Here is a 22593-nt window from a genome sequence, read left to right as displayed (position 1 = left end):
CACCAAGGGCAGATCCTGCATGACCAAACTTGTTGCTTTTTGTTTTGGCATAACTGAGACAGTGGTCAAGGGAAGAGCCACGGACGTCCTCTGTCTGGACTTCAGCAAGGCCTTTGACATGGTTCTTCACAACATCCTTCTATCCCAGTTGGAAAGATGTGATGGGTAGACTGTTTGATGGGTGAGGAACTGGTTGTGAGATCGTACCCAGAGAATGGTGGTGAATGGCTTAATATCTAGATGGAGATCAGTGTGACAAGTGGTATCCCTCAGCGTCAGTACTGGGACCAGTAGTCTTTAACATCTTAATCAATGACATCAACAGTGGGATCGAGTGCACCATTAAGTTTGTGGATGATGCCAGGCTGTACGGTGTGGTCGACACATTCAAGGGGTGGGATGTCATTCAGTGTGACCTAGACAAGCATGAGCCATGGGCCCGGGTGCCCATGCCTTTCGGTATCTAAAGGGTGGCTATAAGAAGGAAGGGGACAGGGTCTGTTGTGATAGGACCCATGTTGCTACTGCTGTCCTGCTGCTGGCACTGACATCCCGACTGTTGGAATCAGCTGAGCTGGGGGAAAAGGCTATTTCAATGTGAGGAAGGTGCAGAGTGAACCAGAAAGACAGAGAAGCAAATGATTGGCCAAAAGTCACACAAATGACAAAGGCAAAGTTTAAAAAAACAAAAACCAAAATAAGATAGACTGACATCGTCTCAGTTAAGTGCTTGTGCTTTAGCAACCACAACATCACCCTTTTTCTGACTATGAAGCTCTTAAATAATTTTACTCCCTGCAGTGACTGTCATTCTCATAGAACTTCTTCAAAAGAAGAACGTATTCCTGCCTTTTGACAGTTGCAGTCATTTTCTCTGAAGTACTACAACCTTGGCTTTGCAAAAGAACTTCCAGAATTGAATGCTGATTTTATGAAGCTGCTGGTCTCCATCTCATGTAGAACAGTGGTGTGTGGAATGCCTACTGAAGTTTCAGTCAACTGGGTTAGTTTGTCTCTTGTCAATTGTTCCTCTAATTAATAATAATAAAAAGGAATACAAACTCATTTTGTGTGGCAACGCTCACTAGGCAGACAGCTGCATAATACATTCCGCTCTGAAATCCAGCTGATACTCCACAGCAGATACTAAGGTTGTATGCATTTGGTCTTAAAGGTGTAATGACACTCTGGAGTGGGCCTTTATCATCTGTAGGGTTTTTGATTTGAGAGGATGATAGTAAGGATACTTCTGCTGTCTTCTGTGTGATCGTGATTTTACCACAAGCAGAGGACCAGTAGCAATCTAAAAGAATGGCTTAATAAAACCAGATTTCCTTGCTAGTGAAAATGTGGCATAATAAACCATTTTTATGAGAAGTTAAACTGGTGAAGTGGAAATTCATCCTTATTTCTACATGGGAAGAACTGTTACGTAGGAAGTCTTGTTCTGGGATGGATAACAGATTCTCTGTCTGAAAAGTCTTCAGTATTTTTTTCCTGTGAATTTGGTTAATGGATTGAAGACCACCTTTAATGTAGTTCAGAGCTCTACTTGTTAATAGTGATGAAGAGGAGAACAAGTGGACTTCCTTACAGATTCACCATAAAATTCCACCATGTTGGCTCCTTACTACTCTACAGTTTGCATTTTGCACAGCACCTTGGAAAAATCTCATGGACTGTTTTTCTCTTCAGAACGTGAGGACTTAACTGCTTACATTTCTGAGCAACATTTTTGGCCACTGAAGAGGATTGTTATAACCTGTATGATTCAGGAAAAACTGCTCTGAGAATGCTCAACTGGGACCTCATGGACAATTTTATTCTACGCACTCAAAGTAGAGCTTTGGTCCCCCAGCAAATGCTGTCACAGATCTCAGTAGGGTCATTTTTCTGCCTTACTTGAGAGAAAATAATAATTATTCAGGAAAAATATTTTAGAGTTTGAAACAGCTTTTCTTTATGTTCACCACATCCACAACTGACCAAACAATAAACAATGGGAAAGTTTGTCTCAGAAACACAGCTTAGCAGAATAAAAAAAGCTGGAATTCTTTCAACAAAGTATATTCTATTTTTCTTAGATATTATGAAAACTGATGTCACTTGTAATTCTTCAGGCAAGAAAAATCCTTCCAGTTTGCAGAACATCAATGCAGTCATTTTTTCCCTTGACTAATCTATAAAAAGACATTGTATATAAATGTTATTTTCTCTGCCAGAAATGCATTCCTGGAACATAATAAAGGCTTTTTTTGTTTTTGTTCAGTAATTTGGATAATAGTTTCTCCATGAGGTTTTGTAACATTTATTTACTACCGTAAATGATTGGACTAAATAATCTCAACAGTCAAAATTGGAATCCCTCAGCAGTAACATTTCTTATTCAATTAATACTGTAAATATTATGCGTAAAATAATTTCAAATGGCAACTTGACATGAGTAACATAACATGGATATGAAATGAATCCACAGAGAGCTGTGTATGAAGCACAGGAAATTTTAATGGATGTATCAACTATGTAGAGTCAATGGGTGGTGGCAGTCAGTTTAGGTGTCTGCTCCTGTTGTATAGTTTAGGATGTGTGGGAAAGGGAGAGGTGGTCCTGCCACGTTGTGTACTGTGTGAAATGGATTGTGCTGGGGAACACTAAACTGATGTCTGATGGCTGGATGTACAGCTTTTGGGTTGGAATCAGCACTTACACAATCAACCTCTGGATGAAACACATTTAGCCAGTTTGTGTGCTTCTGCTGAAATTGCTGTTTACAGGGATACTCTGACATTGCTGAGCCAGGCCTTGTTTACGTATAATCCACTGGGAAGATAATGGTGTAATAAGCAGTGCAGTGCCCTCTTGTCCTTACTCCTGTAATTGAAAGGGACTCCATCAGAGCTCATCCTGTCTCTCACTCTAGCCATGTACCAGTCAAAAAGTGCTTGTGCATGTCAGTCTGGCTGAAATTCTCCTTCCTTTTTGATTTGCTGCATTTCCTTGGCATCTTTTCTTCGCATGCTAGTTATGGTTTATACTGCTGTCATTACATGTGAGGTGCTGAAGGTGGCCAGAACAGCCTAAATAATCATAATAATCACTTCTAAATAGAAAAATTGCAGAATTCTCAAGTTTGGACTTGTTTAACCTGAACACAAACAACCAAAGAAAAGCCATCAAATTATGTTTCCACAGGTAATTATAGTCCTCTATTTTTCCATTGAAAGAAGTCTTTTATCAGAGCAGTGGTGAAAGCATTAGATCACTGAAACTTTTGAGGTGTTTTGGCTCATGTAACGTTACAGTCTTACTCCAACCAACTGCACAAGTGTTTAGTTGCTGTAAAGGTGCATTGTGTTGCTGATGTCCTTTTTTTATTCTTGTTTTTCGACCTTTTGTGTAATGTGCATGCATACCTATGTATGTGCACTTTTATTTCTGTGGCTATGCAGAATCTAGAGGAATACCAGAGAGAAATGCTTTTGAGTATAATGCATTGCTTCATGCTGCCCAGACAGAATGATGTGATGAAATATCTCTTTTGGCAGTCGTACACTCATGGGTTTAATTTCCAGAAATATTAGTCACCTGGGCTTGCAAAAACACCTGTTGCCTGTGCAAACCTGCTGGTGTTAATACCCTTGCTGTGATGAAAATATTCTTGCTGTGATGCTCCTTACCTAGTAGGTCTCATTTTCTTTTCAAAAGATTATCGTCCTCTTGATAATCAATTGTACCTTCTTACCTCACAAGTAAATGACAGAGCCAGTGGGGCCTATAGACCTGAAAAATAATATTCAAAAGGGAGTCTCTTGATGTTATGGTGTCTGGGGTTTTCCTTGGGACCTTTGGAGAAAGTGGACCCTTGGAGAAGGATCAGATCTTCTCCTGTGAGGTGCTTCCGCAGAGGCAGTGGTGTTCTCATAAGTGGTCCTTTCATGTCCATCAGTCTTTTGTGTCCTGTTAGAACAATGTAACAAATAACACTTCTTTTTTTTTTTTCTTCTCCTCTAATGCCTTTAAAAATAGATTTTACTGCTGCTGGAGAAGTTATTTTGCAGTTTAATTTCCATAGTCAGAGGCTTTTCATTAGCACAGCTTCCTATGACATTAGTTTATTCTGCATGTAGTTCAGTTACATTATGGAAAATCACAGTAGTAAATATCTTCTAGGTATACAGGTTTTTGTAATCAGTCCCTGACAACATCTGTCAAAACAATATGGGAAAATCCTGGCTTGCTTTGTCATTACCGAATGGGGCTGTTTGTTTATTCAATAGAAGAAATAAAACATATTGAGAGGAGGCCAAAAGAGTCACACTGACTCAGTCACTGAGACTTCCACTTTCCAGCAACAGGATATTTTGGTTCCAGCATTTCACATCAATAATAAACAATCTTTATGGGAACCATTAAATGATAAAAATGAGTACATGAATTGAGAGCTAGGCTATATATTCTTTAATCTGTTGTGTGTTATAGTTTACATTAGGGTCGATCTTGAGATAGGAAAGAAGCAGGTTCTGTATCACAGGAGCCTGATTTTCAAATAAATGTTTTCCAGCTATACGAGAGACTATCAATAATTCATCACAGAGTTCTTCTGAGATGATCTGCTGATGCAAACTGTCAGAGCACATGGTAATAATATGAGCATTTATGTGATTTACAAATCTACAAAATAGCAAGTAACTAGAAATTTCTCCAGCTGACAGGATGCATAGGGTCCTGAATGTCAAACCCTGTGTGTATGACGGCTGCAGTATGTATAAATCACACTTGACTGTTTGAAGTGGTCTCTAGCCATAAGTACATGCACTTACAATGACATCTTCACAGTCCATTTCCAGTATGTGATTGACAGCTTGTATTTTGTATAATTGTTCATTTTCTGATGTTGTGTTAACTCTTAATACCCAGCAGTGCCTGGAAATTGCTATGGTATCTCTTGGCAAGCAGAATTTGTGGAGCACAAAGTGTGGATGTTTCCTGCCATCTGGGCCTGTGGGGTTTTTGGTAATTTGGGTATTCAGCAGCACACTGAAAGTTGTTCCACAAAAAGAGAATTGGAACATTTTTGCATTCTTGTCCAGTAATAAACTATAGACTTCCTTTTGGGATTATTGAGAGGAAAGCAGGAAGGCCAGAGGTAAAATCCATTTGGTCACTTTGGAAAGGGTGTCAAAACCCCCCAAGATTTATCCTTTAATGTTTATTTAAGATTCAGTGTTCTCAGTGAAGCTACCTCTACTAAGTACTATTCATTTTGTGCTAAAAAGAAGAACAGGATCTGAGCTGTTGTCTCAGACTATACATAGATTGAAAGTTTATTTTCTGCTCATGTTTTGATAAACCTTCCGGGCATGAGGTGTAGAAACCTTTGATTAAAGCTTGTGTTCTAGAGCAAGGGGGAAGCACTGTAGTGAACTGCAGCATTGTTCTGTAATTCTGAGGCTGGGGAAAAGATCACAGGGAAGATGCTGTGCACCTGATGTGGTAGGGGAGGCTTCTCCAGCATTTGGACACATTCAGGGGAAAATGTTCTAGGTAAACATCTGGCTCTGAGAAGTGCCTCTGAGACTGCCCTGCTCCCAACACCTTTGTTATTTTCCTCAAATGTATTTTCAATGTTATGCCATCTTGAGGATCACTGTTTTCCATACATATCCATAGAAAATGAGTACTTAATATTTGGAAGGTGTGGGATTCGTCATTTTAGGAGGGCTTGACATGTTCTGGAGCATTTGGCATTGATTTAGGAAGCTGTGTTTCCAATTACTAGTGCTAGTGAGCAGGGCATTTACACAGGTTCATAATGCCTTTATTTGGAGTAAATTAAAGATGTGCTAGCTCAAAGGACACAGCTGCTCAGATAGCATCATCTGGATCTTCAGCTTTGACGCCAGCCCTTATGTAACACACCAGCCCTGTGGGTCTGATGTCATGGGGCAGAGCTGACCTCCCAGTAGGGCTTGACTCTGCAATCAGCTTAGTAAATTATGACTGAGTCAAGGCTATAGGAACAGCTAAAATCCAAGCTCTTCCTCCTTCCTGAAAACTGGTAACAGTATTTTAGCAACTGTATAGATAGCATCAGTATGTAGGCTAAGTTTGCAAGATATTTAAAATGTGTGTGACCTTCAAGAAACTTAATGGGCACTGTCATTACTATCATTCTACGTGGAAAAAAAAAAAAATCAAATGGTTGAATACGTGTATATAAAATGCTTGTGGCTACAGGGAAAATATTGGAGCAATGAGAACATTCTCACTAACCTGGAGATTAGAGAGGTCTTTTTGGCAGGCAGTAAATGTAGTTTGCTTATAACACCTGCATATACTTGCATGTCTATGATCGTCTAATTTTACAGCCTTTCGTGTCTATTCTTTCCCTGATATATTTGCAGAATTCATCTGGTCTTCTGCTGGAGGTTTGGTTGGGGAAACAGAGTGCCTAGTACAAACAGTTCCTTGTGAATGCTTCACTCCTACAGTTATCAGTCATAGAGAAAAAATGCCGCTCAATAACCTATTTTTAGTACAGTTTCTGATGGTAGTAATTAAATATATTTTTAAAAAGCATAACATATAATATTAAGCCAACTCCAGCCATGACATTTACATTTACACTGCTCTGTGTGTAAGTAGTCTCTATGAAGATACAGTGGCATTTACTATTTATCTTGCCAACTATCTTCTCATTGAATCTTTCTAAGGAAAGGAGAAGAAAGAAGCTTGCTTGTGTTCAGTTTGTCTCTTTTACTGCCGTTGGTTCAGCACAGTTCTTGTTGTAAAGAATATCTGTTCTGTGATGTATCTGGCCATACTAATACAATTTTTCTTAATGCCAGGATTCTGAGGTTGGTGGAAATTTTCAGGTATATTAGGTAGCAGCTGGAAACCACAGTGAGTGAACAGTCCTACTGGATCAAGCAAAGGTGCTGAGAGTTGATGCAGAGGGCTCTTGGTGTGCTACAGGTAGAAAAAAAACACGAGCAATAAAGTTAATTAGGAGGAATTTTCATTTTATTATTTGCCCAAATTACTTGGTTTTAAAATAGTAACTAATCACAGCAAACCTTTCATGAACAGGACAAAGTCCATGAATTACCATGAGAGTTTCAAGCATTCATAAACTGACTTCTTAAGGCGGGAGTGGTAACCCTGGTCCCGCCAGGTAAATAAGCTATAATTAAGTTATTCATTTGTCATGTTTTATAAATAGTACTTTTTCGTGGGTGTCATTTTAAGTAAAAGCTTTTGAAATGGGTCTTATGAACAAAAATATAGTTTTAGGGTTTTGTCTACACAGAGAAGTTACTGCAAAATGAGTGGCAATCACAACAAGCTAGCTATTCCACAGTGATTCTCTGTGCAGGTACTTCTAATGCCTTCTGTGTGGTAAGATTTCATAAGATTTCACACAGTGACAACTGCTCTGTCCCATCCTATTTGTCAGGAAGACTTTCATGGAGGCTACCCACAAGATTATCTAGTTCGGTAGGATTACCCTAACTTGAAGCTTCACTAAGGTGTAATGTTGTCTGCAATAGGAAAGGGAAAAGTCTTTTTTAAGAGATTATTTTTGAATGTAGCAGAATACCTACATTTCCTATAGAATAAGAATGACCATCATTACTTATGTTGATATCATTTTAGATAATTTTAGTTAGATTATATCATGAAAGCGCACATCAGCATTACTGTTCTGGCTGAAATCCTGATATTTTGAAATTATTTGAGTGGCAGAAAGTTGTAGGTATTAATTGGGCCTTGTTATAGAAATAAAAAGAGATCTTGATATGTCCTAAGGCTACACAACAGCAATTTCCATCTGTTTGAAGACATGTGCCAAATTTAGAGCACAGGAGAAATTATTCATATCCAAACTTCTGAGGTGTTTGGAAAAGCTCTCAAAGCAAATTATAGATATTGTGGGAAATGAACAAAATGTTGGGGCTTTATTTAAAATTCTTAGACATCATCCGTATACCGATGGTATGGTAAAAACAAAACCAACTGGCAATGCGTTCCAGGGGCTGCTGTGCCTGTTGTGTTAGAGAGGAGAGGAGGCAGCAGCAGGGGAGAGGCTGGAGAAGCTGTCCCACGTCCCCCGTGTGTCTGTGATGCCTGATCTCTTGGTCAGCACACAAGTCTTGATCCAAGTAGTTGAAGGGTTTGTATTTTTTACTGTGCGCCAAACACACTAAGCAAATGATAATTACTTTGTTTCATCAGTTGTATATCTATGAGTATCTGAAAGCTAAGTACATGGCAGTCAGCCTTTGAAAGCAGTTTGGAGCTGCTCTGAATTGCTAAGATGATATTAAAGTCAAAGGAACATGAAGAGGAAACTAGCAGTGCTGAATGGTAGGTACTTGGGTTTGTTGACCTGCAGAAACAGAAGGATGGGCAGCTGGCCTGAGACCTGCCCCACTGATCAAAAGGCAGGGGTAAAGCCTTCACATTTTTCACATTATCACAGACCTTACCAAAGTCGGTGCTCAGCCTCAGAGGTGCTTTTAGGATTAATTATATCAGCTCAGTCTCTTGACTAGGCACTCCCATGACTAGGAAAGCCTTTTCAGGCTGTTGCTCACAATGTGAAGGTAAAGCATTTTCTTGCTTTCTCTCTCTGAAAGCAAAACGCACACAATGGGTCCTTCTGGAGTTCATCCCCCAGTGTTGTGGGGAAATCCAGGAGCTAGCTCTGAGACTGCCTGCTGGGGAATGGGGGCTGCTGCAGTGCAGCGCTGCACTGAGCACATCCTTCCTGCTACCCCATGCTAGGAGCTGGCATGGCACAGCCCCTGGCATAGCCCAGGGAGTTCCTTAAAAGCTGCTAGCCGTGTTACGTCACTTTATCAGCTGATTTATTTCAAATGGATAAAAATTTATCACAGATCTACTATTGTCTGTAGTCACCTTTATGCTTACACTAATGGCAATGAGAAAAATTTATATCATGGGATGAAAGTAAATAGTGACTAACATATCTGCAAGGACCCACTGCAGGAGTTGAGGAAGACTCAGAGCAAAGTAGGAAACCATAAGCTGGACATGTATTTTATTTAGATCTAATTTATATGGAAGTCAGCAGCATCTGATTGCTTTTCTCTCTTGTGGCTGATTCTCTTAACTGTAGGTTCACATTAAAACAGCACTTTGACATCAAAATTATCCAGCTATTTTATTTTAATGCATGACATTAAGTAAGCTGGGTGGCAAATTGTCTTCTCAAACAGATTAACTTGTTCTACTTTTGGGGAAGCAACAGCTGAATAGCTTGGAGGGAAATCTGCCAGTTCAGAATATTTATTATAGCTGACGTAACTGAGAGTGAATTATTTGTTTTTGAATGCTAGTTTGCTTTTGATGCTTTTAATCTAACTGAAGTCTTTATCATACCATTTGAAATTATCCTTGGGGGTTGAGGTTATCACTGAAACTTGCAAAAGTAATTGATACTTATTCTGTGTTGTTCACCGTGTTTATATGATTACAAGATGAGTTTTTCCTCTCCTTATAGCATGCAATAAAATCTTCAGTGCTCTGTGGTAGGGGAGGCAGTATGATAAACCAGAGCAGCCTTCATGTGATGTACCTGCCCTTTTCCAGCCAGACAAACAGAATGGAGGGCTTCATTTTGCAGGAAGGATGAGAAAAATTTTTCTCACAAAACCAATTTCAGGCTGTTTCATCATCCCTTTCACAAAGCCATGTTTTGGTCTCCTTCCCTGAAAAGTGTCTAGCCGGCTGTTAGGAGTTGCTGTATTTCACAGATTTTAAGTAATCATAGCATATTGTTGAAATCTTGTGTTGAAAGTGTGTGTGTAATTTGTTACTGTACTCTACAGCAGCCCAGGATTTTTCATAGGAAGTCACAGTGAATCCTGAAGATGTGCACTGAGGTACTTCTTGGTAAGCCTTTGGTGTTGTCCAGGGGAATGCTGACAGCACAAAGAGCAGTAATTCCTGGACTTAAATTTCCTGGCAGCTCCATTACAGTTTTAAGTGAGCGACTCATCCCCCAGGGATTTTACCTGTGCTGTTGGATCAACTTTCTATGGGTCCCAGGGGCGTTACGGCAGCAGTATACTTGCAGGGAGTTTCAGATAGGCATGTTTATTATAGTCACTCAGGAAAATGGGATGTTTTTATCAGCCCAAAGTGTGTCCCAATATGGAAATCTGTAGTATTAAAATCAGGCATGTTGTTACAGCTCTTATTTCACAAGTCATCTGCCAGTAGTGGTTCCTCCCTGTCCTGCTTTGAAAGCAGAATTGAAAGACCCAAAGAGAGCTTTAAATGATAGTAATCTTTCTCGAACAATTCTAGAATTGTTTTTTTCCTACAGTCTTTGGGATCAAGGATAGTGCTGAGGGCTGGTTTGGTGCACATGGGACCCATGGTGACACTGCTGCATTGCTTTCACAGCTCTGTCTGGTGACTGCAGCAGCTTGCAGGTACTGATTAACCCTGTGTGTATGCACTTTGGCAAACAGAACAGGCAATAGAGCTGCTCAAAGGGTTACTGGGTCCACATGCAGGGGTCAATAAAACGTGTGCATGCAGATAGCGGGGCTTATCTGTTCCCTTCTCAGGCTCCCTCCATGGCTTTGTTGTGCCAAAAGGAGGAAGAACAACAGCAACACCCCGTAAGCAGGGTTTCCTATGGCAGACATGAAGAAAACATCAAGCGGCAGCTCAGCAATAGAGAAGGAAGACTGCCCAAGTCAGCCATTGCTTATTCTTCCTCCTCAGGCAGTAGAACAAGAGAAAAAGAAGGGATCTCTGTGAGAGCTTTTAAAGATGCTTTGTTATGCCATTTCGTATGCAGAGTGATGTACCTGTTTGTTTGAGGGAAGTATTTGGTATATTATGGATTTACATTATGTGTTTAAAAGCAATTTACATAAAAATTAGGTCTGATTTATGTAATCTCCACTGAAGAATTTTTTCCCTTAATATGCTGATGTGCTGCTACCTCTGTGCCACACAGTGTAAGGCCAAAGCTTCCAGCCAGATTCTTATCTCCATCTGGTGCACACACATGGGAGGACAGTTTACAAAGCCATCTGAAACACATAAATTCTGTTCCTTATTTCCTCTGTTTGGTCTGATTACTGTGGCCTGAAATAGAGCAGGAGCAATGGAATTCTGTGGCTGAGGAATGGAGAGTGATATCCCAGCACTTGTGCTCGCTTTGGGAAGATGGCTGACTGATCCTTTGGAGTGTGAAGGTGTCAGGACGGAGCAAGAGGAGTGGAACCATTGAGTTGAGAGTGCAGGTCTGTGTGACTGGCGGTCTCTGGGAAGGAATCTCTGCTTGACATGTACAAAAATGTAACTGATTGCTCCAATTCAATGGCCAGTTCATTGATTAAAAAGGCAAGTGGGCTCTTATCCAGGAGTGCAGTAGCAAACAAACAGCTCGGCTGAAAAACAAGGCTGCTTAACCATCTGAAAGAGCATGGAGCCATCACAGCTGCTGCAGAACCTGTCACAACTTGGCTGCCAAGAGGCCAGATGCTCACAGCAGTGGAATGTGTGTTTCACAAGCTGATACCTCTGCTTTCTGACACACAGGGACACGTCCGGAAAGGCAGGAGGGGAGCGTCAATTAGTCAGCTTCCCCATTAGGTGCCAGCCTTGCTGGAACCCCAACACCTGTAGCAACAGGCATTTTCATCAGAAATAGTTTATGGAAATAACCTTCTTCTCTTAGTAAAGACCATTTTCAGTAGCCAGGGGGGGACCACTACCCGTATGTGAAGTTAAACCACATAACTGATTTAATGATCTGACACATTGGAATCTAAATTTGCAGGGGCTTACCCATGTGATTAAGGATATACAAAAACCCTTGAACGTACGTTGGTTTTGGGTCTGCTCCAGAATGCACTAATGCTATTGATTTCAATTTACTCTGGATAAGGTCACTGCTGGTTGAATCAATCTCAGGACTCCAGAAAGAGGAGGAAAGGCAAAGAAAGAATAATGGCTTAAATCAGGAAATTAATGAAAGCCAGTCCTAGGTGCTTGTATTTAGTAATCACATTTAAAACGCTTCTGAGTTCACTGGTAGTTAAAAATCCAGCTTCTGCCTCCCTCTTTCTGACTCAAGTGGCAACACTCGAAATAGACTTTGTAGGATTTGCTAAAAACTGTGTTTTACAATGAGATAGTTTATAGGGAGAGTCAATCACATCAACTTTTACCTGTGAATACTTCTTTTTTTTTTTTTTTTATTCTACTGAAGCATAAATTAGGGCACCAAAAAAGATTTAGGAATTGATATCAAATCATTGTTACAGCTAGAAAAATAGTATGCACTCATTTAAGTCCTCAGCTCATCCAGAAAGGTTAGATAAGTTCTTTCATTTTAGCTATTAGTTTTCTTATATGTCAGTATACTGTGTCAGGTTTCATCCTGACAGTGAAGGACAGGATTTTCCATGGTGTAGGATGTGAGTTTGGTAACTGTCTGTGTAGCTGTCTGCTGGGTGCTGGGGAGTGCATGGTAGCATGTGTAGAGAGCACAGCTGGAGAAGACAAACCAGGTATACAACATAATGTCCTTTGACCCCAGGTACAGCAGAACGATCAATTGGACATGATCATTGTTGCATCTTTTTCTCTGAAACTTAAATTCATAAATGTGAGAGATCTATTGTTTGTTCTATCAATAAAACCTTTGCTAAGGATCTTTCCCCTGTTGTTGATGTGCAGGGAAGGTAAAAAGCTTTGAAAAATCACCCAGTGAGGTTAAAAACCAAACAGTTTTTGTGATCAAAAGCTTACCAGCCTGATCAAACTGCTTCAGCTGGAGACCCCTTTTTGACAGTGAGTGTCTGAGGAGATCCGTGCACCACCCCTACAAATTTCCTTTTATTCTCTCCACATACTTTTACTTGGTTCTGCTGTTTATCCTCTCTGCCAGCTACTCCAGGCTTAGATAAGTGTTTACTGTGCTAACATATGCTGATCCCACATGCTTTTAAGTATTTGCTTTATGAGACTGCTAGTTAGTTGTGTCGGTAAAAACAAGAATAGTTTTAATTTCCAAAGAGCATTTTGCTTTCCAGAATCCTGGTGTCATTCTGGAGAAGTTTCTGTGGTATTTTAAGAATCAGCTCAAGACTTCCAACCATGTGCAACTCCAGGGAGGGCAAAAAATCAAGTTTGCCCTCCAGTGATCTGAGTAATTATTGTGGGATAAAAATATAACATACTGGGATTATAATATTCTGTATTTATATTATATTACATGATATTATGTTACATTATTATACAGCTGGGCCGATCCCCTCCTACCTCAGCTCTACGGCTCCATCATGGTGAGGGCACTGGGAGCACTTGGGATCTGGCTTTTTGCTGATCTCATTCTGGGACAAGTGAACATTGGCACTGAAGATAGCTTGGATTTATATTAGTATGAAGCACTGAGGTTTTAACAGGTAGTGCCATACTGGGATAGATGGATGGACAAACTGTGTCTCTCTGTGCTTAGATCAATCCATTCCATCTCACCTTAGCTGCCTGCCCATTTAAAATGGAGCTCGGTCAGTCCCTCAGTATGCATATCCCTGCTGTGTATCAGTCCAAAAGCAACTGATGTAGCTCATGGCTTCAATGCATTTGTCTTTTCAGTCAACCTGTAACTTGTCAAGGACAGGATTCTTCCTTGAATTTTGTTCTAACAAAAGCCATGACATTCCTGCCAAAAATAAGCTGTATCTGCACAGCCAGTGGCTATATCTTATGATGACTTAGAATAGAAATTAGATGGAATAAATGCACTTAGAGAGTGAGCTAATGGCCGCTCCCTTAATAAGGGTTGTAATTTGAAGAATGCAGAATCTGTTTGTCCACCCTCGTGGGAATTCTCATCTTGGGAAGAATAACTTACTGGTTAAACCCACAAATCTAAGAACTCACTTCTTTGCACATTTATTTTTACACCAGTTCAGAAAAGGATTGAGATATAATTTACTTTGGTGGAAATCTCAAAAAAATTGGTTTCAGGCAATTGATGTTGCAGGATCCTGTTCAGCTGGGCGTAGCTAGCTGGGAAATGCATGACCAGGAGGCTTAATACGTGCAAAAATTTACTGAATAGCACAAGTAGTGCCTGGGAACAGGCTCCAATTTCTCTTAAGGTATGTCCTTTTTTATTTCATGAAGCTTTTGGCTTTTTCTATTAAATCAGTGGTTTCCTGATTTTTTTTGAATCTGTACTCTCTTCGTTTTTTTTCTCTACGTGCATGCCTGAATTAGCATCCTGCTAGAAACCAGTTTTGTTGTCAAGAGGTCTGGAGTAGAACCTGCATTTTGCAGTTCCATAAAGTTCATCAGTCCTTGGTATGAGATGGAGCACTGTAAATTTGCATCAAATCAAGCAAAATGTAACCCTTCCCCTGATCTCATGGATAGATTTGTTCCTGCTGGAATGAGCTGACAGTTGTGGACCCATACACTGCAGCACTTGCAAAGCTGGGACTAATACTAGATGTTTTGAAGCATATGTTATTGCATGTTATTTTTGATACTTACTGCTTCCATAGCCCACATCATCTTCAAAGCATTTTGGGGACTTCCTTGATCAGAGCTCAGTGAGTCAAATGCACTCTTGCTGATCGTGATGTAAGATGGAGCACAGTCCCATAAATGCAACTCGTGGTTCTTTGAGTGCTATGGGCTGGTTAGCCACATGGGTGTAGGGGGATTTACAACACACCTCATTCAAAGGCACAGATCTAGGTTTGCTATGGAGCAGTTCAAATGATCTCTATGGCACTGTGGCACTAGGGTCCTGCTTCCACTCTGTGCATGCACTGGGCAAATCAGGGACTCCATCATTAAGGCCACACAAATTACTTGATGACACTCTTGTAGTCAGAAGCAAGAGCTTCATCCAGTGCTAACTACATTATTCAGCTGTGTCCTTGCACCTAGCTTGATTTACATCAGCCCCGAGGTTCATCTGCTCGCTGTAAACAGAAATTTGGGTTGCTACTTCTCTTACGTGTAGCAATTGAGAATATCATAAAAACTTGGCTTCAGCTCATCTCTGAGCTCAGGTTTCTGTTTTGTTGTGTGTGGAATGTGCAAGTCGGGTGTTTGGATGCAAGTGGTGAGGTGTTTCCAGTGCAGAGGCTCCTTGTGTGGAAGCACATGGAGATAAGAGAACTCCATTTGTCACAACCCTTGGTTCTGCCCTGCCTGTGTTTGAAGTTCTGACTTGAAAGGGCTGACTTATGAAAACTGAGGCACAGACTGCCAGATCCCTCTTCCAGCAAGAGCTCAGTGCCAGAGGGTAGGTTGGGGCTACTACCTGTACTGGTCTCTGTGTCTCGCTGCACCTGGGCAAACTTCAACTCCAAACACCAGTTGGTCTTGGACCTCCAGCTCAGAGGAGGAAAGGTCAGTGTTATGCTCTTATCACCATCCGAACAGCAAGGTTTGGGGCTGTTTCCTGCTTTCTTATATTTTCATCTTTGGAAAGCAAAAGAGGTTTCTTCAGAACGTATTGTAACTGATGTTGAACTAACTTAAATCTTGTGTAGATTGAAATCTGTAGTTCTGTAACCTTTAAAATTAGGAATTAATTAGGAATTAGGTGAAACTTTTATTTCAGCTTACTCAAGACCTGTGCTCTGTGCATTAAGATGCATGCAGATTTGCACCCCTAGTTACATGTCTTTAAAATAAGCAGAAGAATTAGGAGAATGCAGGGGAAAATTCTGAAAAAGATGCTGCTGACACTTACTTTTTCTTTTTCTCCCTGCACGCTTTGCATTTTGAAGCTGGTTAGGTGCTTAATTTTCTGCTTTCCCTGAAAATACTGTTTATTCATTCTAAGAAAACATCAGTTGGGTAAACAGAAGTATTTATGTGTGTAGCACTGCAACTCCTACTAAGATGCAAATTGTGCTGCAGGGAAGATAGTTTGTGCTTTTCTTTCCTCTCCTCTTTTCTTTTTTTGACAGTCAGTTAATAAAGACTCAACAATAAGCAGCTGCCTGTGATGTCATTTGGGACTTTGTCCACAGAGCTTGTATTTACAAGTACTGAGCAACTACATAGCAGCAGAAAACCCAACTATCAGCAAACTTCATGTCTGCTGTTGCTGGAGGACTTCAGTAATGCTCTGGATGGTGTAGAAAGCTAACTCTGTTCTTCTAACCACAGACTTTTAAAGCTTGGTAAATAAACACTGGATAAACTCAAGAGAATTTCTGGACTGCAAAGACTTACAGATCTGAGTTCTCCAGGGCTGGCATGTTTTGACTGAACTGCTGCAAGTAAGACTTTTGCTGTTTCAGTGTTTTTATCATCTCTGTAAAGCTTATTTTTTTTTTTTCTAGAAGTGTGTCAGCATTGCTATTCATAGTTTAATTAAAAGAGAAGCAAGTGTGTAGTTGTTAGGAGTAATTGCAGCCATGCATCTGAGAGTTTCAGAAATAGAATAAAGGACAAATAGAAACTTGAATTTTGCTTTTGTTTGCCTGAGATTACACTGAAGTGACTCCTAATATAATTGGTGAAACTTTAAGATTCTTAAAAATGGTGAGAAATGTCATTAATTGAACAAGAAATAGTCTGTCTTTTAAAAGATTGTTCTTTTATCCGTTCATGGCATTTATTTGAATACTCAGTTAATGTGAATTTTTAAAATAATTTCCTTATATGTTTTAATACAGTCTCTTTTAAAATTGCTTTCCTTCTTATGCAGGCAGAGATTTAAAGCAAACCTTGGCTATTTCTGATCTTATGCCCTGTTCACGTTGTGGAGATAGATAAGTTTGAAAGAAAGACTCATGCACTGCTTTGAAATCTGGTGCCTTTTGGATTAAATGAATTAATAATTATATAAGAAACAGTTTTGTTGTTGTTGTTGTTTAGTTTTTGAGTAATTATGTTAGAATTCTATGTTAGAAACTTTAAGCATCAGAGCAGTAACTCTACTACTTCTGCTCTGCTACATCAGAGCAGAAACTGCTGTGAGAAAAACTTTATTTCTACACTGCCTGCTGTTTGAAGACAGAAATATGTTTATAGCCACTTAACTCATTTTCATGACATTTAGGTGAGATTGTCACAGTATCATTCCCATTTTACAGAGATGGAAACTGACCCCTAGAAGTGATTTATTAAAACCTGGTATACCCTATTGAAATGCTGGTAACAAACTCCATCTCTTCTGCTTCTCTTATTTGTCCTTCACCAGAACCCCATTCAAGTTATTGCAATTTCAGTTGTAGTGGCTCTTCCAGAGAGTAACCTGATCACAGTACACTGCATGAGGACCTCTTCTACTTCTTTTTACCTCTGTTTAATGATCTGTCTTTGTGGAGACAGAGCACATTTCTGAAGAATGAAATCAGGGCAAGTATATGAGGCTGTGTCAGCACAAATCAGACAAACAGGAATTGGAGGATTTTTTAAATTTGTTTAATTATTTTTTTTTCTTCTCCTGCCCCTGACTTTATCTACAAGGCCTCTCACTTGCAGCGTATAACTTTGTACTAAGTTTTGGGTGGCTACGACTGCTGATGCCTCTCCCAAGTGACCTCGTTTCTGTAGCAGATCAAAACCTGTCTGTCTTTTCTTTTGATGTTTTAATGTGGCTTGGCATGTCAAGATGTTGTGTAACTTAGGACCCGTTGTTCTGTCTTTGGAACTGAAGCATATTCTCCTGGAAGAAAAAGTAGCCCTGAATTAACTCTGTGTTTATGCCATGCTATGAAAATGGTAAAAGCTTTGGGGGTTTTAAATAGGGGCCTAAGAGCATAGAGGCTTTTTTCTTTATGTGTTCGCCATCCTCCTTCAGAAATGCTATAAACAGGTTTTATATGTTTTTTAAAAGACCTTTCTGTAGCTCAGGAGCTTCCACTGAGTTTAGAAGTGAAAAACAGCTATCACGATGGAACTTTTGCTGGGGGAAAGCAAAGGCTGCAGGCTGGATGCTCCGATCCCTGTGCTGACTCCTGTAGGCCAGTCCTTCCTTCCCTCTGTCAGCCTGTGGTCAGCAATGATGATCTGCTGCTGCACGCTAATAAGTGTACTTACGTTTGCGAAGTTCAGGTATTGTGTTGGCAAATGCCTACAAAACTTTTGAAACAAAGTGAGATTACAACAATAATCAGTGTCCTCTTACCTTTCCCACTTAAGTTAATTTTACATGCAAGCCCTAATTATACAAATGTGAATCTTACTCCTGATTTAAGAAAAGTTCATGGGCTTTTCTGCTCTCATCCTGTGTGTAAAATGAGTTGCATGTAAGTGTTTTGAGGCTTAGATTTAAACAAGTAGAAATCCTAACCCATTAAATGCAAAGTGAGTGCATACTATTCCACTTCAGTCAAGAGCAAACCTTCAGCTAATTACTTTAAGAGCAGGAGCAGACTTTCAAAACTCAATGAGCTTGGGGCCATTTGATTTTCATTTTTCTTTTTTACATTTTCTTTTGCGCATTTACTTTTTCTTTCCTATATTTCATTGTATCAAATTAGGCTACAAAGCAAGCTCCGTTTTCAGTAGAGCAATCCCCTGTTTGGATTTTTGCTGGATCAAGCTATAGGTCTGAGCCCAAGGATACCGTATATGATCTGATAACATTCTGGGATGGCTTTAAAGGAGACAATTGCCAGCAGACTGTCAATTCTTCAGGCTTTCTTGCCATTTGAAAAGACGCAGAATGAGAGCAGAGTCCAGCCTGTCATCCCCTGACAAGCAGGACTGAGGCTGGGATAAAAGCCATGGAACAAAGGTGCCAAAGGGAAGCTGAGCTGAGGAGCTCAGCATGGCTCAATGGGGCCAAGTGCAAGGAGGTGCTCTGTGGCTCCTGCATATGCTCAGCTCCCAGCAGCATGGGAGTTATAATAAGAAAAGTCCACACCAAAGTTGTTAATACATCTTTGAAATTTTAGCATCTAAAATGTGGCTTTATTACTAAAATAAGATAAATGGACCATGTAAGTAGAACACATTAACACTTGTAGCACTATTTTGTACTGTCTAATGACCTCTCATATACAATACAGGTTTGCATTAGATATTCTCTAATGGTTGCATAAATTCATCATGATGCTTTTGAGGATGACATTTTTGATAACTATTATCTGAAAAATACTTATAACCGTTGTAGGCTTCCATTGGCTGGCACCAGGTGACTCACAGGGATGGGGTCTGTGCTGCAGTAGTGGGCTCTGGGAGCTGGCAGCACTGCTGTCTGTGGGCTGTGGATGACACAGACCCTTAAAAACAGCATGGATTATAAAACAGTGGATAAAAATGATATTGCTGACAAATGGACTATTGATATTGACACAAAGCAAGAACAAAGGCTTCTGTTAAACCACGTGTTTGAAAAGCTTTTCACAGAGCAACGCTATTTGTTTCCCAGAGCCAAACCAGCCTTGTGTGGTGCCCATACAATAGGGCTGCGTAGAACTAAATGTGTGTCATAAATTCTATTCTTTGACAGCGCTAATTGATTATTATAATTCATCATTTTCTAAATTGTTATATTCAACATTTTACTGTATCCTTTTGTTTCTTTGTTCCTCAGACATGATACAAATAGGAAGAGTTAATTACTTCAGTCAGCAAGAGAGGCAGGTCTCATTGTCTGCCTCACTTTGATTGAAGGTGGTTGATTCACCACAGTGGATTTTCAGTAATGATGGAGAGAGAAAAAGAAGCCGGAGTTCTTCTGTAGTGAATTTGCTTTTTGGTGGCAGTTGCCATTTGTATTTTGAATACTGTTCTTCTTGCAGATGGGCTCTATCATGCTTACTTAAATTGTGCAAACAAAAATCGTGTGTGATCCAATCCTCTTTGGAGTAGATAGTACTTCTTGAGGAATACAGCACAATTTGACACACAAGTAAGAGGATTGCATTTGCTTCTAAAATGACTTACTGCACCAGCCACTTGGCTTTTTCTCCAGTGCTCCTGTGATGGCCAGAGCTGCATCTGCTGGGTAAAAGAAGCAGTACTCTTGGCTGGAGTGCTCGAGAGCAGATTAAGTGATTAATTTCTATGAATTCTTAATGCTCCGCTCTACACGGCTGTTTTCTAAAACATGGTGTAACTTTGCTGTAAAATGTAGGATCTTTTTAGCCTCTCAGCTCACTGGGTCTACAAAATGGTTCATGGTGATAAGGTTTTGGGGGGTTATTTTGCCAGCAGAGGGCCGTGTTAAACTGAATAAAAAAACTCCCTCTTGGTCTCACATTTTCAGTGAGTAACAACTTAAAACATATGATTGTTTTCAAGGGCAAAATGAGTAAATAATTGGATTTTTTAGAAGCTACCAAATGATTAATTATTTAAAATAAGAATCACATCATTTTAGAGCACAACAGAGTTCTGTGTCAGTCTAATTAGATTGGATTCTGGTGTTCAAAATACATATTATCTACCTGTTTATTCTAAACTGTTCAAGGTTGATAGATACAGCTCTAATAAGTTATTTAGCTGACGTGATAAACAGCAGCAGCATGTGCTTTTGCTATAATGACACAAATGAGAAAAGAATTGTTTTTCAGAGGTATAGTCACGTTTGTTTTTGATGTGGCCTCTAAACTAGCAGTTATTATTCAGCCTTGAGTGCTGCAGGAGTTGACCTTTGGCAAAATATTTTGTTATCCTCAATCTTTTATACAGGCCTTTTGTGAACTCTGCGCAGCTCTCATTTTGCTGATTGCATTTAAAGTCATTTATTGCACAGTGTTTGCCCTTCTAGCAGATGTTAAAGGATTCCCTGCTTGCCCCCTTAAAGGCTACTCCTCCGCAGCATCTAATTATAGCCTACACAAAAGATTAACAGATGTTATAATTGTCTTTGCTCATTGATTAAATACTTTCTGCATGACTTGCTCTCCCTTCTCCCTCACTGCTGATTTGTGAGGTCTTCCTCGATAAGACTCACGCATCTGCAATGTGTTAACCATGACCATCTTTACAGTTTGTGAGTTTTTTTCTGGTTCAGTTTGAGCAGGTTATATGTGTTCTGGACAACACAATAGAAATGTCTTAAAATGGGTGCGTGAACACTTGCTTTAATTACACATTTCTGTTTCCTCCCCCTTTTAACCATTCCTTCTGAGTCTTATGTGAAAAGCAGACTAGTTTTAATGAATTTAAATTGACGGGTAGAGGTTATCTCTGCTGAGATTTGTTTAGCAGTATGTTTGTCTCTGAATTTCAGTTTCCACTTGCAGAGGAAATGAGTGGCCGAGAAAAACAATTTAGGGAGAAAATTCCTAGCAGAACTTTTCTGGAGGACTTTGCAATAGGTCTCCAGTAAGACTGCTAGAAAACTTTGATTCGTTTTCTCACAAAATTAAGTTTACTCAATTCTTGAGCTATCCAACGTCTTCACTGTTCCAACCCTGAGAGGAAGGCTCTGCTGTTGGGTGGGTCCATAGTTCTTTCCCTATAGAGTGACGGTTACCAGCGTATCAACTGCTGTTTTATGTTCTTTTAAATCTTTTAACATCTTGAACTAGGTCAGAACAAACAATGTTTCTATTCAGAGAAATGAAACATCTTGTACATTATTGTGCTTACACATCCTTTCCTGTTGGTTGGATTTCGTGTAACATTTTCCTTAGTTCTTACACTGACCCAGATGTGAGCCATTGGCAAATCCACAAAGGTTCCTGTGACAGGCTCTCACCATCCCCCAACTCTGTGGAGCTGCATCTGTCACTTGGCCTCAGCCTGAAGCTCTACCTCACTTAGCTCAGAGTTAGGCAAAGGCAGTGGAGGTCATTATGTCATGCTTTCTGACAAAACCTCTGCTTGAAGTTAAAGAAGAGTAACAGGTTAAAGGTTTGAGGTTTGAATTACAGGCTTGGTTATTCAAATGTCAAAAATTATTGTGCTGTTCCCTCTGCTTATGCTTCACATCCTACTAATATATAAAACTGCTTCTGATTGCTAGTCAGAGAAATCACCTTGCATTGAGACTGGGCAAATATTCTTCTGCCAAGACCCTCTTTATATTTTTTTGCCACAAAGATTATTCCTGCTCTGTGTAGATGCCTGGGCACTTTGATCAATTAATTAATTAATGATTAATTAGTTAATCAATTAATGCAGATTCCTGGATATCTGGTCTATCCTGTGCCATTATGCTTTGTTAATACTATGAAAATATGGTCTCTTTACAGTGAATACTGTACTTAGCGCTGGCTATGAGATCACGTGATGTAACCTATAGGGCTTTTATCAGATTTTAAAGTTGATCTTGTACTTATAATTAATGGGTTTTATTAGGCAGAATAATAATCTTTGCAGTGCAGAAAAGCATTTGTCCAGGGTTTCAAAACTGCTTTAGAAACAGAGGTGCTTTGTTTGTGGGATTAACAAAGAACACTTTATCCTTCTTGTTTTTAAATGACATCTCAGAGCTGAATGATTCCCACTTATGAGCTGGAGGAGCAGATTATAGAGTCATTGTAAGAGAATTCCAGAGTGCCAACTGTGCCTGCAAAGTGTATTTTAATAATATAGACACCTGTCCACCACCAAGCTACAGTATTTCATAGAGATCATTGAGCAGCCAGCTGATGAAAGTGA

The 22593-nt window shown here is 39.8% G+C and overlaps 1 protein-coding gene across 6 annotated transcripts in view; it reads left to right on the top strand.

Moving 5' to 3' along the window:
- NCKAP5 (NCK associated protein 5) overlaps positions 1–22593 on the top strand; it is a 441589-nt gene that overhangs the window by 84589 nt on the left and 334407 nt on the right. The window contains exon 1 of one of the 6 annotated variants that reach the window (XM_015289932.4): positions 16088–16304. The exons of the other annotated variants lie outside the window; for them this stretch is intronic. The gene's annotated coding sequence lies outside the window, so the exon portion shown is untranslated. Of the gene's footprint in view, positions 1–16087; positions 16305–22593 lie in introns of those variants that run through there. 6 annotated transcript variants of the gene reach the window in all.

The sequence above is a fragment of the Gallus gallus genome, chromosome 7, assembly GCF_016699485.2.
Source record: "Gallus gallus isolate bGalGal1 chromosome 7, bGalGal1.mat.broiler.GRCg7b, whole genome shotgun sequence".
Lineage (NCBI taxonomy): Eukaryota > Metazoa > Chordata > Aves > Galliformes > Phasianidae > Gallus > Gallus gallus.
Note: the sequence above shows the minus strand (reverse complement) of the source record. Positions and strands in the feature narration are given on the sequence as shown.